We start from the raw sequence: 19,380 nt of genomic DNA on the forward strand, positions 1-19,380 counted from the left end.
CCCCTTCTGCAACTAAATTTCTTGTCCCTAATCCTCCCTTTCCATGAGTTCGTCCTAAAAATCTACTCAGAGTTCCATCAATTGCCTATTTTTAACTTTCTTAAATAAACATCATAAGTCTCAGACTACATTTCATTATTTGTCAATGGCACTTAATCTCAGCTTTTCCTTCCTCATTTTGATAACTTTTAATATTTATATAATGAATTATAGCATGCTAGCCCAACAGTGCCAACTTAAAAACAACTGGAATTTTTTCATTCCCATATTAATATCCCTGCTGTCTGACCAGATATGTCTGGGTTCTTACCCAGACCTTCTTTTCCTGGTCCTACCTACCACTGTCCAAGGCCAAATAAAGACAAAAGGATAGGCAACAGCTAAATACTCTAATAGAAGAGATGATGGCTTCAGGTATGAAGTGCAGAAAAAGTTCATAAATATTGAATAAAAACTCATTGTAAAAGCACAGGTAGGAGAAGACCTCAACTGGAAACTGTGTTTTATAAACTACTACAAGATAAAGTTTAAAAACAAAAAACAAAAAAAAATAAAAACCAAAAAACTTCATTGTTCAGGTTTTTAACACAATCATAAATTGCCAGAAGGCAAGGCAGCTGGGGCTTTAAACCTATGTTTAATTTTTAATTTTTATGAAGATAAAATATGTGAGGAAAACAACAAACAGATCACAGAACATCAATGGAGAACAAGGCCAAACTCTTCCTCAACAAAGAATATCAATTTGCCCACTAACAGAATGGTCTATGAGAACAAATCTTTGTTTTTGCAATGAAAGTCAATGGAAAGCAGTATGTGGTTGTTCTTTGTCTTTTTAAGTTTTGGGTTTCTTTTTTTTAATTTTTAAATTACATCTGATACACAATAGTACATTAGTTTCAGGTATACAACCCAGTGGTTAGACTTTTATATAACTTATGAGGTGATCACCCCAATAAATCTAGTACCATTCTAACACCATATATAGTTATTACAATATTATCGACTGTATTTCCTATGCTGTACTTTACATCCCCATCGCTATCATGTAACTGTCAACTTGTACTTCTAAATCCTTTCACGTTTTTCACCCATTTTCCCAACTTCCCCCTCCCATCTGGCAACTATCAAAATGTTCTCTGGGCCCTGGCTGGTTAGTTCATTTGGTTAACAGTGTCCTCCCAAAATGACAAGGTTGCAGATTCGATCCTCAGTCAGGGCACACAAAGGAAGCAGACAATGAATGCATGACTAGAGCAACCAATAAATGCTTTCCTTTCTCCTCCCCTCTCTCTCTCCTTTCTTTTCTTTGTCTCTCTAAAAATCAATCAATAAATTTATAAAAAAATTAAGCCCTGTCAGGATAGATCAGTTGGTTGGAGCGTCATCCCAGAGCAGAGGTTGCCACTTAGATTCCCTTTCAGGGTTCATATAGGAGCCGCTTGATGTTTCTGTCTCTCTCTTCCTGCCTCTCTAAAAAATAAAAACAAAAGTCCTCTGTATCTATAAGTCTGTTTCTGTTCTGTTTGTTCATTAATTTTTTTTAGTATCCATGTATAAGTGAAATTATCTGGCATTTGTCTCTCTGTCTGACTTATTTCACTTAGCATAATACCTCTTAGTCCATCCATGTTGTTGCAAATGGTAAGATTTGTCCTTTTTATGACTGGATCATATTCTATTATACATTTGTATCACATATTCTTTATTCATTCATCTATTGATGAACACCCAGGCTGCTTCCATATCTTGATTATTGTAAATAATGTTGCAGTGAACATATGAATTTTATATGTCTTTTCAATTTAGTGTTTTGTGTTCTTTAGATAAATACCCAGAAGTGGAGTTGCTAGGTCCTTATTTGTCTCTTGTTACAGCCTTTGTTTTAAAACAAAGTCTATTGTTTTTCTTCATAAATAATTATTCATAGCCATCAAATACTTGGGGTTTTTTTTCACCTGTATTCATCTTTCAGACATACTGGAGACTCTTTAATGAGTCTCTAGTATGTTCTTGTAGACAATAAACTAGCTCTCCTTACCAATAAAAATGTACCTAGAAGCCTAGGATCTGAAAAAAATTATTTCTGAAAGTCAAAATCAGCTATTTAATTTGTGGGTACCAGGACAAAATTAAAATCCTAGATCCTTTCTCCAAAAACTATTAAAAACTATTAAGAATTTCAAGGCAACAATAGTAAACCATAAACCAAATGGTAAGCCTCACTGAGTTCAGCCTTATGAAACTCTGTGTTATGTCTATGAAGCTGACCATGCTAGAAATCTAAAACACAATATGTGAAATACAATAAAATAGTGTATATGTTCAATAGCACTACTGCATTGGTAGTATTTTTATTTATCCAGGTAGCCTATAAATTCAGTCCATCCTAGTCATATCAGCAAAACAAACAAAAGAATCTTCACTCCCACCACACTAACCAAATAATAATCTTACAAGATAATTTACCCTTAAATAGCTAGTGATTATACCCTATTGGCAAGGCTGGTAAAGGTTCTAAAACTAAAATAGAATTTTCAAAATATTATTATACATGTGGTTTAGTCTGTTGAAGAGAGATTTAAGAATGTGTAAAATCTTTTTAAAAAGATAGACATGATAAGTAAAGAAAAAAAGTGTGTATGTTTGTGGGTGAGGTGAAGAGGGTTTATTCAGGTATTAATGGAGAAAATCTGACAGAGACTTGGTTTCAGATTCCAGTTGAATCTTTTATGGAATCTGTCTTGGAATTTAATTTTGAGTTTAGAATTCAGTGTTTCACAATTCTGATATTCAGATATACTACAAACCTCCACAGGCATTTCTGTTTTTCTTTAAGCAGCATATTTCTCCACCAGGTAGATCTGGGATAACAGTTGACATCAGTCCTGGAGTGGCAGTTAAAGAGTTTCCTGGTAGAGAGAAGCAAAGAGCAGATGATGCCATAGACTGAGTAACCTCATTACTAATAACTGCCAAAGAAGGATTGAAGTTAGATTTATGTGCTGAGAAACCAGGTAGTCATTGATGTTTCAAGCAAGTGTCTCCAAAGCTTGGATTTTACTGGATCATATCAAATGAGGGAGCAGAAACAGATGTATTTTTCCAGCTGAAGGAAAAAAGAGACAGGGTTATAGCTCAGACAGAAACTATGTGTGATGTATATGTCCCTGATTACACTACAGTGCTTTCCTTTTCATGTATATCTAGAATATGCTATTTATTTTCTTGTTCATGTATTGTTTGATGTTCTGTCACCTTGGGGAAAAATGACAGTTCCCATAAATGTCATCATGGAATAAAATTAAAATTTTTTATTTAGATAACTTTTGTTTATATCCTTGAGTTATTCAAATACTAAGAGTTTCACACTACTCTCTTAGCTCTATCCAAACATGCAGTAAGAAAACACTCTTATAAAAGTATCATCTTCTTATAAATTTAGCATAAAATATTATTTTCTCCCTTTGTCATCATCTTTACAATCTCTTAATTTTATAGTCACTTCATATTTTGAGTATTTAAAAGTCTTAGGAAGCCCTGGCCGGTTGGCTCAGTGGTAGAGCGTCGGCCTGGTGTGCAGAAGTCCCGGGTTCGATTCCCGGCCAGGGCACACAGGAGAAGCGCCCATCTGCTTCTCCACCCCTCCCCCTCTTCTTCCTCTCTGTCTCTCTCTTCCTCTCCCGCAGCCGAGGCTCCATTGGAGCAAAGATGGCCCGGGCGCTGGGGATGGCTCCTTGGCCTCTGCCCCAGGTGCTAGAGTGGCTCTGGTCGCGACAGAGCGACGCCCCGGAGGGGCAGAGCAACTCCCCCTGGTGGGCGTGCCGGGTGGATCCCAGTCGGGCGCATGCGGGAGTCTGTCTGACTGTCTCTCCCCGTTTCCAGCTTCAGAGAAATACAAAAAATAATAATAATAATAATAAAAAATAAAAGTCTTAGGACATAGTATTTTTTTTTACTGTGTAAGTCATATATGCATAACTATAAATGAGAAACACTATTTTTGCTCCTTATTTTTAGGTGTAAGTCCAACATTTGTCACTGACTTGCTGAAGGAAAATTTTTACCTCTAAAAACAGAACCACTCACTCAAAAATTTAAAAAATGAGACTATTACACCCTAGTCCCTGATACAGAGGATTGAGGCTGTCTTTAGTTTTAAAGTCAGAGAAAGACTGCATAAATCTTATTTCCTCACTCAGCAACATTTGGATGGAATGTCCTTCTGTATTCATTTTTAACCACACAATCTGCAAGTTTGAAGGAGACTATACACATCTCTAATAATTAGGAGTAAATTTTTAAATCCATTTCTATAATACTGAAAATATTATTCTTATTCCTACTAATTCCATAGCCAATAATAGACACAAAGAAAATCTCATTTTACATTTATTTTTCTTCCATCCTCATCCCCCATCTTGCTTTTTTTTCTCATTTATTAAGTTCTGTAGACAAGTCTCTCTAAAGATGATGTGGCTATCTAGGACCATTTGGGTTTATGCCCTGGTATCTAGGAACATACTGATATAATAAACAAGAGGCTGGACATTATTTGCATTCTTTTGATTAATGGGGGTTATTGGGTTGCTTGCATGTTCTTTACTAATAAAACATCCCAAAAAGTAAACTACTATTAAGAGACATGCTTAATTAGATGTCAGTGAAGTAAGCTGAATTCTCATAGATGTAATAATTGTGGCAGTATTTTTTTCAGGCAAAAATATGTGACTACATATACTTTGTTATATTATGACTTTAAGAAGAAAATGAGATGAGATTTCTTTTTCCAGAGTTGCCATAAATTAATGCTTTTTTTTTTTTTTTCTTAAGCTAATGGAGAAAAATAAAGTCTCAATCTCCTGACATTTTTTTCGATTGTCTCTCACAGTTAAAACTGATCACTGGTTGTCTTTCTTATCATAGTAACACCATTGTCTCACTTCATTTCTCTAACTATATTAGCAGTTTATAAGATGGCTTATCAAAAAGAACATAAATGAAGTGCATTCTGTTCCTCCTTTTATTTATTTTTTTACCTTCTCAAGATAGTGTTTTGTTTCTCATTTATTTTTAATTAATGTCTACATAAAATATATATTTATACCTTTCAGGTGTACAACATAGTGATTAGACATGTATACCCTCTTTATGAAATGATCACTCCAAAAAGTTTAGTATCCATCTGATAACATATATAGTTATTACTTTGGTATTTTTTACTGTATTCCCTATACTGTACTTTACAACCTCAAAATTATTTTTATAACTGGCAATCTGTACTCTTTAATCTCTTTCACATTTTTCACCCATTGTCCCCATCTATCCCCACCCCAGTTTAGCAACCATCAGCTTTTTCTCTGTATCTATGAGTTTGTTTCTGTTTTGTTTGTTTGTTTATTTTTTTTTAGTTTTATGTGTAAGTGAAGTACTATATTTATCATTGTCTGACTAACTTATTTCACTTAGCATAATAGCCTCTAGGTTCACTGATGTTATCAATAATGGCAAGATTTTATTCATTTTTGTGCCTGAGTAATATTTCATTGTATATATTTTATGTAACATTTTTTTATTTCTTCAGCTATCACTAGACATGTAGGTAGCTTCCAAATCTTGGCTATTGTAAACAGTGCTGCAGAGAACATAGTGAATGTATATTTTTGAATTAGTGTTCTGAATTTCTTCAAAAAGATACCCAGAGTGGCATTGCTGGGTCATATGGTAGTTCTATTTTAATTTTTTTGAGGAAGCTCATACTGTTTCCATAAAGACTGTACCAAGTTTGCAATCCCACCAATAAGGTATGAGCATTCTATTTTTCCTACATTTTGCCAACACTTGATGCTTGTTGATATGTTGATTTATTGTTGTTTGTTGATTTATAGCCATTATGACAGGTATGGGGGTATATCACATTATAGGTTTAATTTGCATTTCTCTGTTGATTAGTGACATTGAGCATCTTTTCATTTGTCTGTTGGCCACTTGTATGTTGTCTCTGGAGAAATGTCCATATCCTCTTCTCAATTTTTAGGCAGATTGTTTTTTGATGTTAAGCTGTATGAGTTTTTTTTATATATTTTGATTATTAATCCCTTATTGGATATATTATTTGCAAAGGCTTTATCCAATTCTGTAGTTGCCTTTTTGTTTTTTTACTGGCTTTTTACTTTCATGTACTTCTATTTATTTGTGTTTTGGTTGTCTTTGCCCTGGTAGATATAGCCAAAAGAGTATTGTTAAGACCATTGTCAAAGATCATATTGCCTAAGTTTCCTTCTAGGTGTTTATGTTTTCAAAGCTTATATTTAAGTCTGTAATCATTTTGAGTTTATTTTTGTATATGGTGTAACAAAGTGGTCTAATTTGTTTTTTGTTTTTTTTGCATGTATCTGTCCAGTATTCCCAACATCATTTTGAAACTACTTTTTCCTATTAAATTCTGATTTTATTTATTTAGGTCCTCTTTTATTTTTTCTTTTCTTTGTTTTTTTTTTTTCTTAAGTGAGTAGTAGGAGGCAGAGAGACAGATTCCTGCATGTACCCAATGTGGATCTACATGAAAGCTCCCTACCAGGCAATGCTCTGCCCATCTAGGGCGATTGCTCTGTTGCCCTGAAACCAAGCTATTTTATGGCCTTAGATGAGGTTATGAAGCCATCTTCAGAACCTGGGGTCAACTTGCTCCAACTGAACCATAGATGCAGGAGAAGAGAGAGACAGAGAGAGAGAAGGGTGGAGAAGGGTGGAGAAGCAGATGATCACTTCTTCTGTGTGCCTGGACCAAGAATCAAACCTGGGATGTCCATACACTAGGCCAGTGTTCTACCACTGAGCCAACTGGCCAGGGCCTCATTATTTTCTTGTTGAGGTTAACAAAAGTTCTATCAGTTTGCTTATCTTTTGAAAGATATAGCTGTTGATTTTATTAATATGTTTATTGTTATTTTAAACTTTATTTCTATTCTCATTTTATTTTCTTCCTTCTACACACTTTAGGTTTGTTTGTTCTTTTTCTAGTCACTTTAGGTGTAAGATTAAATTGTTTGTTTGAGATTTTTCATGTTTTTTGACATAGACCTGTATTGCTATGAATTTGCCTCTTAAAACTGCTTTGACTGTGTCTGACAGATTTTGGGGTCATTGTGATTTGCTTTCAATTTGTCTTAAAGAAATATTTTTACATCTTTCTTGATTTCATTGTTAAACCATTCATTGTTTAATAGTACATAATTTAGCCTCCATATGTTTGTGTATATTTCCATTTTTTCTTGTAATTGATTTCTTGTTTTATACTATTGTGATCAGAGAAGGTACTTAAAGTAATTTTTTTATTTTTAAATTTATCAAAAATTTTTTGTGACCTAACATATAGGCCAAACTGGAAAATGTTCCATGTTCATTAAAAAGAATGCATATTTTGCTCTTTGGGGTGAAATGGCTTAAGAATATCAAATCTGCCTGACCAGGCAGTGGTGCAGTGGATAGAGCATCAGACTGGGATGTGGAAGACCCAGGTTCAAGACCTCGAGGTCGCCAGCTTGAGTGTGGGCTCATCTGGTTTGAGCAAAAATTCACCAGCTTGGACCCAAGGCCACTGGCTCAAGCAAGGGGTTACTTGGTCTGCTGAAGGCCCGCAGTCAAGGCACATATGAGAAAGCAATCAATGAACAACTAAGGTGTCGCAATACGCAACGAAAAACTAATGATTGATGCTTCTCATCTCTCTGTTCCTGTCTGTCTGTCCCTGTATATCCCTCACTCTGACTCTCTCTCTGTCTCTGTAAAAAAATAAAATAAAATAAATAAAAATTAAAAAAAGAATATCAAATCTATCTTGTCTAATGTGTCATTTAAGGACACGGTCACTTTGTTGATTTTCTATGTAAACTATCTATCATTAATGTCAATGGAGTGTTAAATTTTTCTATTAATTCTTTTTTACTGTCTTACACTTTATATCTGTCAACATTAGCTTTATGAATTTAAGTGTTCCTACATTGGGACCACAGATGTTTACAAGAATTATATACTCTTATTTGATAGATTCCTTTATCATATTAAATAACCCTCTTTGTGTCTAGTTACTGACTTTGTTTTCAAATATATTTTGTAAGGCTAACCCAACACTTTTTAATTTCCATTTGCATAAAAACCCTTTCCTTCCTTTTTCTTTAAATCTGTGTGTGCTTTTCAATCTGAAATGTGTATCTTATATGCAACATATGTATAGGTATTATTTTTATTTATTTAGCCATCTTATATATTCTTATTGGAGCATTTAGTTACTTATATTTAAAGTAATTACTGATTGTTTTAACATTTCTTTTCTGTTGTTTCTTATTCTCTTGCTATCTTCCATTGTTTGTTAATGACTTTCTATAATATTTTAATTTCTTTCTTTTTATTTTTTCTATATCTCTTACAGATTTTAGATTTTGCTTATCATGTGCTTCATATAAACCAAGCTATGTTTATAGCAGTCTATTTTAACTTGTCATTGATTATGTTCAAATATATTCTAAACTCACTCCAATTTTTATTGATCCCCTCTACCTTATGTTTTTGTCATTAATTTTTATTTGTGTGTGTGTGTCATCCCTCAATTTATTATTGTAATTACACTTGACATTCCTATTCTTGTAACATTTACACAAGCTTTATAGTTGGTTGATCCACACTGTTTTTGCCATTGTCAGTAAGAATTTTTTAATGATTTTTAAATTTTTTATTGATTGATTGATTTTAGGGAAAAAAAGAGAGAAAGAGGGAGAAAGAAACATTTATCTGTTGTTCCACTTAGTTGTGCATTCTTTAGTCACTTTCCATATGTGCCTTGATCTGGGATCAAACTTGCAACCTTGGTGTCTCAGGACAACACTCTAGCTGATTGAGTTAACAGACCAGAAGAGAATATTTTCTTTACTATATTTTCTCTCTTTTTAATTTTTATTGAACTTAATGGGGTGATATTGTTTAATAAAATTATACAGGGTTTCTGGTGCACAACTCTACAATCCTTTATCTGTGTATTGCATTGTGTGTTCACCACCCCAGTCAAATCTCCCTCCATCACAAACTATGCCCCCCCTAACTGATCTGCCTCCTCCTATCCCCTCTCCTTCCTGTAATACTTACATTTGTGTCTAAAAGTTTCTTCTTTGCCTAATTTGTTCCCCTTTTTCATCCATACCCCATACCCTTTAACTTCTCAATCTGTTCTCCATGTCTATGAATTTATTTCTATTTTGTTTATTAATTTATTTTCTTTATTAGATTCCACATATAAGTGAGATCATATGGTATTTGTCTTTCTCCAACTGGCTTATTTTACTTAGCATAATAATATTCAGGTCCATCATGCTGTCACAAAAGTAAGATTTCCATTATTTCATAGCTGAGTAGTATTCCATTATATAAATGTACCAGAGCTTTTTTATCCACTTGTCTACTGATGGACAGTTTGGCTATTTCCAGATCTTGACTATTGTCCTCTCTTATTCATAGATTTGATCTTTACTTTTCTACTTAAAGAAGGCCCTTTAACATTTCTTGTAATACTGGTTTAGTGATGATGAATTCTTTAGCTTTTCCTTGTCTGGGAAACTCTTGATTTCTTCTTAAATTTTAAATGATAGCTTGTTAGGTAGAGTTATCTTGGGTATAGGTTTTTGTCACTCATCAATTTAAAAAATTTTTGCCATTCCCTTCTTGTCTGGAAAGTTTCTCTTGAGATATCAGCTGAAAATCTTATAGAAGCTCTCTTATAAATAACAAATTGTTCTTCTCTTACTATTTTTAAGATTCTTTCTTTATCTTTTAACTTTGTTATTTTAATTATGATGTCTCTTGATGTAGCCTCTTTGCATTCATTTTGTTTGGGACTCTCTGCACTTTCTTGACTTGTAATTCTTTTTCTTTCACCAGGTTAAGGACAATTTTAGTCTTTATTTCACCAATTGGGTTTTCAATTCTTTCTCTCTCTTATCCTTTTAGTACCCCATTATATGAATGTTTGTGTACTTGCTATTATCCCAGAGATCCCATTAACTATATTCAATTCTTTTCTTTTTCTGTGCAATTGGTTTTTTTCACTACTTTGTCTTTCTGATTTGATTGATTTGCAATTGATTATTTGATCCTCTGCTTCATCTATTCTGCTGTTGATTATCACTAGTGTATACTTCATTTAAGTTACTGTATTCTTCATTCCTAACCAGCTCTTTTTCATGTATTTTTATTTTATTTATTATGTTTCTTATCTCTTTGTTAAGGTTCTCATTGAATTTACATACTCTCCCCTTAAGTTCAATGAACATCTTTTTAACCAGCGTTTTAAACTTTATATTTAGTAGATTGCTTACTCCATTTTGGTTAGATCTTTTTTTTTTAATTTTGTCCTGCTGCGTCACTTGGGATTGTTTTTTATTTTCTCTCATAATTTTATCTGACAACTTGTGTTTGTTTCTGTACATTACATAGATTGGTTATTGTAAGGTATTTTTCCCCGCCGAGAAGGAAGGAACGGGGCTCGGAGCCACCAAGTGTGGAATAACAAAAAAGCTTTATTCAGTACAGAGCACGCATCCCACCCAGCAAGGTTCCCTGGCCCTGAGGTAAGATGGAAGCCAGGGAAGTTGCAAGGATTAAGCCACATGGGAGTTATTTAAAGGGTCCCTCTAGGGAAGTCGAGCTAATATGACGTGGTGAAATCTCACTGGTTGGCAGACGGTCGCTTTTTCCCAAACGGTTCCTGTGAAGTCTCTTTTGGCACGCTTGGTTGTGGGTGGTCCTAGCCAAAGTTCGCCGGCCTGGGTTCCACATGTGACCGTCCCCCATTATCCATCGACCTTAATTCTGACCTTTTGTGTTAAATAGAAAAGAGGCGCTGTTTATTCATCTGGCTACTTCCTGCTGATTAGGGGCATCGTGGGGAGGGGAAGATCGGAAGGTGGTGGCTTTGAGGGGTGTCAGGAGGAATATCTGTATGGCTGTGACTGGAGAAACTTCGCGGATGCGGTCCTGTAAGGATTTTAAAAAAAAGAGGAGTAATAGGGGGATTTGTAGGGTCCAGGCTTTTGGTGAGCTGGAGATGGATGGAGTCCAGTGGTTCCGACTGCCAGAGGTCCTATAAGGAGGCAGTCTTGAGGCAAAACTGCATGTCAGGAGTGGCATAAAAGGGGAAAGGAAGGGGTCCCATCTATTCCCATAACCGAGACCTGTGAGGGAACTAGAGGTCCAGAGTGTGAAGGCAAAACAGAGAAGGTAGCCCCCATGTCCACAAGAAATAAGATGGACTTACCCACTCATTGTAGCATACCCTGGGTTCTCCGAGTCCAGGCCATGTCCTAGAAGTTCGAGCGATGCACCCACTTGGCTGGATTGGCCTCCCATTTGAGCGGCTTGTCCTCCATGTAGAGGCGCTGAGGAAAAACCTGTTGCCCAAAGGGGCAACCTCTCTGCCAGTGACTGGGCTGCTTGCAGTCAGGGCAGGGCTCAGTGGGCAGCCACAGGCAGGGGCCCTTCCGGGACCAGTGGTCCTGCTTGCCACACTTAAAGCAAGCTGCTGGTGGCTCTGCTGGTCTCAAGGTTGCCACAAGAGCCGGGGTTTAGAGCACTACCTTCTGCTGCATGTGGGCCTGGTGAACAGCCTTGGCCTGTTTCTACTAGTTGGGACCATTAAAAACTTTAAATACCATGTTCAGATAGGGGTTCCAGATAGGGGTTTGGGGGATTGGGAATAAGAGGAGGAGGGCTTATGTGGAGCCTGGCACCCAGATCCAGCAGGAAATGCTGGAGCCAAAGACAGGACAGGGCCAGAACTTCCTGCAAGAAAATTGGGGTTGGACATCCTGAAAACCAGTGTAAGAGCCAATGCCAGGCGAGAAAGGCCTGACAGAGGAGGAGTTAAAGAACACAGTGAAGGGAGGGGCCCCTGGCCAGCAGGGGAGGAGAAAAAGAGATGGTAGTGGTGAATAAGAAACAGGTTTTTGCGAAGGAAGGGGAGGGGGCTCTCAGAGAGAAGAGACCTGAGCACAAAAGAGGTCTGCAGAGGGATCAGAGAAAAGTCCCGAGAGAGGGCACCCCTGGAGGTCAGACAGGAGGGGGAGAGAGTTGGGAGTCCATGGAGAAGGAAAGATCAGGAGTCGAGGTTTTAGGGGAGGTTTCTCTGGCCAGAAAAAGGCCTGCGTGGTGGAACAGGCAGCACAGAGATTAAGGACGGGTGTGCGAATAATTAGAAGCCATGAATGTAAGAGATCTCCAATCAGTTCCCAGCTTTTTTGGCGATAGTTAAATTGGTGAGGGTGTTAAAACCGAAAGTCCCTTCAGGAGGCTAGTTCAGTGGATTCTGTGGCCTGGCCACAGTGGAGAAGAAGTTTCTTCTTTAAGGAGGGAGATTCCTGTGCCCCCACAGCCGCGCTCAGTCCTCAGAGTGGTCAGATTTGAGTATTAGTGTCCTAAAACTCAAGGTCCGGCCATGGATGGAAAAGGTAAAGTGGATATGCTTGGGACGTCTCCGCAAGCACACACTCACTTGGAACAGAAAAGACTTCCCTGACGTAGCTATGGTTTCGGACAGGGAGTCTCAAAGGAAAGAACTCAAAGGTGGCTGGAGGCAGGGGACTTACCGCACCGTGCGCCAAAGTGGGTGGAAGGTCGGAGATCCTGGTTCTTTCTCAGAGGGGACAGGGAGAGGAGTGGTCCTTGTGGACTTCAACTCCTCCCGGGTTTTGGCACCAAAATGTAAGGTCTTTTTCCCCACCGAGAAGGAAGGAACAGGGCTTGGAGCCACGAAGTGTGGAATAACAAAAGGCTTTATTCAGTACAGAGCACGCATCCCACCCGGCGAGGTTCCCTGGCCCTGAAGAAAGAAAGATGGAGGAGATGGAGGCCAGGGAAGTCGCAAGGATTAAGCCACGTGGGAGATATTTAAAGGGTCCCTCTAGGGAAGTCGAGCTAATATGATGTGGTGAAATCTCACTGGTTGGCAGACGGTCGCTTTTTCCCAAACAGTTCCTGTGAAGCCTCTTTTGGCGCACTTGGTTGTGGGCGGTCCTAGCCAAAGTTCGTGGGCCTGGGTTCCCCACATGACCATCCCCCGTTATCCACCGACCTTACAGTTATGTCTTCCATTCTTGAAATAGTGGCCTGATATAGAAGGTGTCTTGTGGGGTCCAGTCACATAATCTCTCTGGTCCCTTAAACTTGGTGCTCCTGGGATGTTCCCTGTACTGGTTGTTTTTGCCCTCCTATTGTAGTTGAGTCTCAAATGCTGTTGGACACCAGTGGATGGGTTGACTCTCAAATAGCTGGCTGTGAGCACTAGACATGACTTTAATAGACAAGACGTTATGCAGGGACTGACTCCATGGAACGTGAGTCACTTTTGCAAGCTTTGGTGCCAGCCAAGTCTCCCTTCAGTATGTCATTGGTGGAGCTGATTAGGTTACTCTCTAGTATGGTCTGAAGCTAGTCACCAGGTGTGTTGTGTCTGGAGCCTCTTAGGAAGGACTCCAGTGCAAGCCAAGGTCAACCTCTGCTTGTATTAGGCTTAGAACCACATGATAGGAATTTAAAGTTAACTGCAATTTGTTTTCATATGTGCTGGGCTCAAAAAGTGCTTGGTAGAGGCTATGCTCTGAACCGATATTGGCTGCCACTTATTTCAGGCTTTATACCATTTGGTGGGCACAATAATGCTAGCTGAGGCCAGACACCATTTTTTGCCATGCTTGTTGCTACTTAGTTGAAATTACATTTTAAGCCGCAACTCAGAGTCACCTGATGAAGGTTATAAGCAAGTTGAGGCTGTTTACCACCTGTGTTGAGCTTGAGGCCATTTAGCAAAAACTAAAAGAATGCCAAGGCCTGCCACTGCTTGTTTGAGGTATTTAGTCCTATCAGAGATTTGTGGAAAGTCCTCAGTGCAATTTAGGTAGGCTGCTTGTGTAGAGGAGCTTCAGAAAGAAGTTTGGACCAGGCAAGTGAGGTGGGTGAAACAAAGTCTCCGGTAATCATCATGGCAAGGAGATGGATGTTAGCCAGGTTAATAGATAGCACAGATTTGGTGCTTGTGCCAGGACAGATGGATGGGAGGAGGGCTCAGCAAAGCAACAATAGCATATGACTGTGCTTCCAATCCCAGAGAGAGTTGCTCAGACCCCTGCCCATCCAGGCCTCACCATGAAGTTAATCAATGTAGTTCCTCCCCATCTGTCCCCTGGAGCTTTTTCAGCAGCTGCCTCTGCACTGGAGCTTAGAGTAAATAAATTGTGAGCAAGTAAGTATGGCATAGGCCCTTTAAAATCAGTGTGTTTTAGCCTTCTGCAGCTTTTTCTCTTTCCTGGATACAATCCCTGATGGCTTTCACTGCCAGATTTTGTGAGAATCCCTCTTCCCAGCACAGGTGTGGGATTGGCATCTCTTGCTTCTAAAGGGGTACCTCTTCAGCTAAGACATCCTGCCTGATTCTTAATCACCATACCATGGGGTGGGACCTTCTGTTCCACATCTCTCTCCCTCCGACTGGTCTTAATGTGGCATCTTTTTTGTATTTTTAGCTACAGAAATTTTGTTCAACTAGTCTTCATTTGGTTCTCAATTATGTTTGGTCTATAATTTTGTTGTAATTTTGATGTGATAGGGGTGAAGGTGAGCAGATAGTTTACCTATTTTGCTATCTTGACTGGAAGTCTCCATGTGGCTCTTATATGTGTTACTTGATAGCTAAATTCATATTGGTGCCACAGAAGTAGTTATGTTGAAATATATCCCCCACATTTTTAAGGAAAAACAAACACCATTTCCATCAATCATTATTTTTCCTCTATTGACTTGAATTTAGAAAATCTTGCTTCTAATTTTGCAAAATTATTATTTTAAACATTTAAGAAACCTAAGCAAGTGTTTTCTATTATACCTAGAGGTTCTAGTTATCATATATCATTTGGTTTACTTCACACTTCACTGGTTACATAAGAATTTCTGTTATCATTCATTATGTGGGCATTGTCAATTTATGATACTTGAGATTAGTAGAAAAATATCAGAAATGGCTGGATAATTTATGGGACCCAGTACAAAATTAAAATATAGTGACCTGTTCTTCAAAAAGTATTGAGAATTTCTGGAAACTTACAATAAAATATTAAACCAAGTTTAGAACAAACTGTCTTAATTTAAAGTCAAATGGCAGTTATAGTTTAAAAATTGCACTCAAGTATATTTGCCTTGTGGTAAGAACATCTTTCCAACTTACAGATGCACTGTTGTTCAAAACATTTAAAACACTTATGTCAAAAAAAACTTATTCTGGGGTCTTACTCCATAAAACTAGAAACACTGGAGGAGGCTGTTTTATATTATGTTTTGTTAAACATAGCATAGTTTCATATTTTAAAATGTGCCTTTAAAATGTTCTTCAGGTAGTACATTATAAGACAATTTATTACATTATAAAAAATACACACACACACACACACACACACACACAAGTTATAAGTAAGTAAATACAAGTTTGGGGTCCTTCTGAGCTTAGCTCCAATGCAACTACACAGATCAGATGACCATGAAGACAGCCCTGAATGTGGCATATTTTAGCTACTTTTAATTCCTGTGCTATGTAATCTCATTTCCTACCACTAATCTGTAATAAAGATGTGCAAACTTCAAAATGCTTAGGGTTTTTATTTTTATTTCTATGTATAAAGTAGATATACACTTTTCACAGAATACTTTGGTTAGAAAACTAGAAAAAAATATTTTACATTTTGTGAGCTTTTTGATTTAATCTAGTTTGGTAAAGATTTCAATAAAATTATTATATGATGGAAGAATCCTAGTATCCCATGTGAACATGTTGGAGTAAAAGTGAAGGAGAGATAAATACTTCAGATATGAGGTTTACTCATTTCATTTGAAATTGGAAAAGTTTGCATAAATTGATTTTACTAAAATACAAATTTTTTCTTAAGAAAACACAAATAAGATTTGAAAAATAATAACCCTAACATTCACCAGTAAGCCATGCAGTCATTAAATTAATCATTAGTCTGATAAACATCAGTCAGCAGTTATTTTTATTCCCCAGGTATAGTATCTTCATTAAGAAGCTGGTCTAGAAAAGAAAAAAAAAAGTCTACTAGGCAAATGCTGCCATCTAGAGAAAGAGACAAAAGAACATACTGATAAATGTAATTTTCCAAATATAATTCAAACAAAAATGAAAAGCTCAGACAGTAAATGTGAACATTTTCCAAGATCATCGCTTAGTAGAAATCAGCATTTAATAAAAAGGAGCCATTAAGAATTCATTAAACTTAAGATTAATTGGGGGGGGGAAGAGGGCCAAATATACAGTGACAGAAAATTATTTAACTTCAGTTATGGACACACAACACAATCAATGGTTCAAATGTTATAGAGATGTTCACCTGAAACCTACATACTCATTGATTTGGTCACACCATTAAATTTAATTTAAAAAAAAACGATGAATGGTTATGCTGTTAATTTTGTATAATAGGGAGCTTATCAAAAGGTTTTTCTAAAAAAAATTTAAGCAGGAAACTTGATAGATGATTTTTCTAAGGCTGTATAAAATAACTGCAGCTGGTATTTTTAAGCTAACATGCAAATAAATGTATACAGAGGTATCTTGAGATATAAGCAGACCAACATACAAATTTTTTAAGATATAAGCTATGACTTGGTCCCTATTTTTGTTCAAGATCTGAGTGAAATTCCGAGATATGAGTTGTGATTCAGGAAGCTGACGCTAGTTGGCGCGTTAGTGCACAGGTCCAGTATCGGCAGCACAACACCAGCATCTCGTTCTTTCTCACATGTTACCCGCAGAATCAAGTAGAATCTTGTGCACTGTACTCATTCTTGCATCATTTTTGCATTTTTACTAACTTTTTTTGTGTACTATCATGGGGCCAAAGAAAGTGAGTGTAAAGGACAGTGGTAAGAAGAAGAAGAGAATGTCAATAGAAGTAAAGCAAGAAATAATAGAAAAACATGAGCGTGGTATACAAGTGATTGAACTGGCAAGGCTTTACGACTGCAATACATCTACAATTTGTACCATCGTTAAACAAAAGGATGCCATCAAAAGTGGAAACCCAAAGAAAGGAACTACAATTCTGTCCCAATTAAGGACAAATATCCATGAAGAAATGGAGACGCTTCTGCTGGTGTGGATGAAAGAGAAAGAGCTGGCAGGAGATACAGTGACGGAGACTGTAATATGCGAAGACACGTATTATTTAAGGCCACTTGAAGAAGAAAGAACCATCAACCTCAAAAGAGGCAGCAGAAGATACATTTATGGCAAGTCATGGCTGGTTTGAAAATTTCAAGAAGAGATCTGGCATCCACTCGGTGGTGAGGCATGGTGAAGCTGCGAGTGCTGACGTTAAGCAGCTGAGGAGTACATCTCACGTTTTGCTGCACTTATCACAAAGGAAGGCTACATCCCCCAACAAGTGTTCAACTGTGACGAAACAGGATTGTTTTGGAAAAAAAAAATGCCCCAAGGACTTTCATCACCGCAGAGGAGAAGAAGCTGCGGGCCATAAACCCATGAAGGACCTTCTGACCCTTGCATTGTGTGCAAATGCTAGTGGTGACTGTAAAGTAAAGCCACTGCTAGTGTATCATTTCAAAAATCCTCGAGCTTTTAAGACTCACAAGATTCTTAAAGAAAAACTGCAGGTTATGTGGCGCACCAATGCTAGGGCATGGGTTACGCGGCAATTTTTTATTGAATGGGTAAATATCGTCTTTAGTCCTGCAGTAAAGAAATATCTTCAAGAAAATAAACTCCCGATAAAAGAATTACTAATCCTTGAAAATGCTCCAGCCCACCCACCTGGTCTTGAAGATGACATTCTCGATGAGTTCAAATTTGTGAAAGTCCTCTACCTCCCACCCAACATGACTTCAATCTTGCAACCTATGGATCAGCAGGTCATTTCCAACTTTAAAAAGCTTTACAGTCTGACCTGTGGTGGCACAGTGGATAAAGCATAGACCTGGAAATGCTGAGGTCGCTGGTTCGAAACCCTGGGCTTGCCTGGTCAAGGCACATATGGGAGTTGATGCTTCCAGCTCCTCCCCCTTTCTCTCTCTCTGTCTCTCTCTCCTTCTCCTCTCTAAAATGAATAAATAAAATAAAAATAAAAATTTTTTAAAGAGAAGTAGTGGCTATGTTTAAAAAACAATTAAAAGAACAAGCCACCCCCCTTCTCTTTGTTAAAAAAAAAAAGCTTTATACAAAGCACTTGTTCTGCTGCTACTTTGAGGTGACTGAGAATACAAATCTAACCCTTTGAGAGTTTTGGAAAGATGACTACAACATCATGATACATTTACGCATTATTGACTTGGCATGGCAAGAGGTTACAAGAAGAACCTTGAACTCAGCATAGAAAAAGTTATAGCCTGACGTTGTTGCAGACAGGGACTTCAAAGGATTTGAACCAGAGACTGAGACCAAGGTAGAAACGTTGAAGGAGATTGTGTCCCTCGAAAAGTCGATGGGTCTGGAGATAGATGAGGGTGATGTAAACGAGCTCGTTGAAGAACATGAGGAGGAACTCTCAAATGAGGAGTTGAAGGAGCTACAGATGATGCATCATACAGAGCTTCTGTAAGAGATTAGTGGTGAGGAGGAGGTAGAGTCGGAGGCAGTGACTTCTACAAGTCAAATTAAAGATATGCTGGCAATGTGGGAGAAGCTTTCAAGTTTCATTGAAAAGAAACACCCAGAAAAAAGTTTCAACTGGTCGTGCTTCAGCACTTTTTAATGACACTTGTTTGTCACATTTCCGTGACATTTTAAAAGGCAGGCTAAAGCAAACCTCTTTGGATAGATTTTTATTCAAAAGTCCTGCAAGTGAAAGTGCCAAAAGTGCAGCCAAAAAGGCAAAAGCAGGTGATGATTAAATGAAAAATACATAATGTTAAGCTTAGGTTAAGTTTAAAGTTAAGAAAGTGCATTTTTTTTTTACAATTAAGTTTTTGTGGTTTCATTTTAAGTAAAGAAAGTGCAGTTTTAGTTTTGTTTAAAGAGAATGCAGTTTTAGTTTACATTTAGTGTTAAGAAAGTACAGTTTTAGTTTATGTGTCTACAGTGCCTGCATCCCTTCCTCCCTCCCTCCTCCTCCACCATTCACCTCCATTAGCTGCACTCATCTGTCTCCAGGGTAAGAATACAGTACTAAATAACACTTTTTTCTTTTATTTCATATATTTTGTTATGCATTAGTAAAGTATACATGTGTGTTTCTTAATTAAAATCATGGTTTTTTTTTTCATAATTTAGGATGGTTTGGGGATGTTTCCAAGGGCTGGAATGGATTAAATCTATTT

Source organism: Saccopteryx leptura, chromosome 5 (assembly GCF_036850995.1).
Source record: "Saccopteryx leptura isolate mSacLep1 chromosome 5, mSacLep1_pri_phased_curated, whole genome shotgun sequence".
Taxonomy (NCBI): domain Eukaryota; kingdom Metazoa; phylum Chordata; class Mammalia; order Chiroptera; family Emballonuridae; genus Saccopteryx; species Saccopteryx leptura.